We start from the raw sequence: 2,728 nt of genomic DNA on the forward strand, positions 1-2,728 counted from the left end.
GTTTGGGTATATGCACACGAGTGCAGGTGCCTGAGGAGACCAATCACAGTGGATTCCCCTGTAGCTGGAGTTATGGGCAGTTGTAAGTCACCCCATGTAGGTGCTGGGAACCAAACTGGGGTCCTTTGTAAAAGCTGTAAGTTCTTTTAACCTCTGAGCCATCTCTCCAGCCACTAAAGAAAGACTCTTTTTAAAAAAAAAAAAAGTCAACAGGGCTGGAGAGATGGCTCAGCGGTTAAGAACACTATTTGTTCTTGCAGAAGACCCGGGTTCAAATCCCAGCACCTACATGGCAGCTAACAGCTGTCTGTAACTCTAGTCCCAGTGGATCCAACAGCCTCTTCTAACCTCCGTGGGCATTGCACAACACAGGTTCACTTACCTACATGCAGTTAATACATGCATACACATAAAATAAAAATAATAAATAAAATTAAAATTTTTTAAAAGTCAAGGGGCTGGAGAGATGGCTCAGCAGTTAAGAGCACTGACTGCTCTTGCAGAAGACCAGGGTTCAGTTCCCAGCACCCAAATGGCAGCTAACAGCTGTTCATAACTCCAGTTCCAGGGGATCAGACACCCTCTTCTGACCTCCACAGGCTTTGCACAACAGGGATGCACTTACATACATGCAGGCAGTACATTCATACACATAAAAATAATACGTAAAATATTTTCCAAAAAAACAAGCCGAGAGCCAAAGGCACAGAAGAAGGTTTTATCCTCAAATAGCCTCAACTATTCTTCATTACTATAAAGAGAAGTGCAGGGGAGGAATTTCTATTCACTATGATAGGCTAATCTTTAGCTGTAACTTAGCAACCGGGTTAAAATGGAGGTGGCCAAAGCTGGACTGAGCAGCATTCCTTCTTGGCAGAAAGACCAGTTATTAGAAGGTACAGCCAACAGCTTTGAGGCTTACATGGGCTGTAAAGGTCAGCCAAAGTTGCTGTTGGCTTGAGATTTTTTTTCTTCTCTTCCTCTGAAGTAAAACAAGTTTTCTTTGTTCTTTGACTCATACGACTCATATGATCATGGAAAGAGAACATTCTCTGGACTGCAGGAGGGTCCCACTTGCTCAGTCCCTGAATCACTGGGATACCTTGAACCCTTCTACTGTAGCCTGCTTGGGTTTTACCTCTATAGGAAGCCAGGCCAGCCCTTGATAAGGAAGTTTGTCTGTGAAATGCTTTATGGTCTACAAATGGGGTGGGGGGGTAGACAGAGAGGCAGAGAGAGACAGAGACACAGAGAGACAGAAACAGAGAGAGGCTAACCTTCACTAGCCTGTGTCTCTTGTCTGTTCTGGAGAAAGAAACAGCTATGATTTGCAATAGGACAGCCTTGAAGCAGTCTGAGAAGGTCTACCATCTCTGCCATTAACAGGCACCTCCCAAGAAATGAAAGAGATGGGTCCCCCATTGTCCTTGGAAGTCTAACTCCTCAAAATCACAGCTTCAGTAGAAGGGGTTTTCCTGGCATCGTGGAGGATTCCCATTTGCTGCTGTGTCAAGCTAGTCCTTTCTCCTAGCCACAAAGGAGCCATCAATCTTAAGATTTTTCTTAGTCTTTTACATACTTGACTGTGTAACGAATTCATGTAGAGAACTCCTTTCTCCTCTCTAAGTTCAATGTTTAAATCACTTTTTAGAAAGTCATCTACTGAGCCTGGCATTAGGCCAAGTCTAGGATGCAGAAAGATTTATGACATGGTTCTCACCTGAGAGGAGGTGGTAGCTATTTAAAGAGTCAACAGTACCAGTGAGGTGTACAGGTTCTTTCCTTCTCTGAGTTCTGAAGTCTCATTGTTCTGCCTATAATGATCTTGATTTGGATGATGTAACCATTCAAACTCAGAAGCAGACCAGGTATTTCCTGTATTCCAGGTGCTGTAAATTCCAACACACCTCTGTGGGTTTAATAAAAGAACAGAAGGGCCAGAACTGGAGTCAGCAAATGAAAATGAGTGCCATCTGGTTTTAGAGATCCAAGGAGACCAGCCACCCTGAGGCAATACAATGCCTGGTTTTTAACTGCTGGTCCTGCTTACCCCGAGGCTGATGACGGCTGGCCAGCCTTGCTCATGAGGCTCATGAGGGTGATCACCACACAGTGAGTCCCTGCTACAGGACTACTATTACCATTTAATGCCTGGAGAAAGGGAGGCTCGGGAAAGGATTTTCCTTTCACCTCAGACCCTCAGATTGAGCTCAGGAAGGTCACTCACAAGACTCACAACAGTTCTGCTTCCATTTGCCTCATCCCAAGCCCAGGGCTTCCCTGCCAACTATCTTTTTTTTTTTTTTTTTTTTTTTTTTTTTTTTTTTTGAGACAGGGTCTCCCTGTAGCTCGAGCTGTCCTGGAACTCACTATCTCTGTCTGCCTCTGCCTCCCAAGTGCTGGGATCAAAAGCGTGTGCCACCACGCCCGGCCTCTTTTTTTTTTTTCTTCTTTAAGTAAATAATTTATTGAGAATTTCATACATGCATATAAGGTGTTTTGAACAAATCCATGCCCACTCTGCCCCGTCCAACTCCTCCCATATCTCCCATCACTTTTTCTGATAACTTCATGTACTCTTTCTTCTTCTTTGATTGATTGATTGATGGATTGATTGATTGATTTTTTTGGTCTTTTTGAAATAGGGTCTCCCTGTAGCCCCAGCTATCCTGGAACTCACTATGTAGACCAGGCTGGCCTTGAACTCACAGAGATCCGCCTGCCTCTG

This window comes from Nannospalax galili, unplaced genomic scaffold, assembly GCF_000622305.1.
Source record: "Nannospalax galili isolate Female #2095 unplaced genomic scaffold, S.galili_v1.0 scaffold252, whole genome shotgun sequence".
In the NCBI taxonomy this organism is placed as follows: domain Eukaryota; kingdom Metazoa; phylum Chordata; class Mammalia; order Rodentia; family Spalacidae; genus Nannospalax; species Nannospalax galili.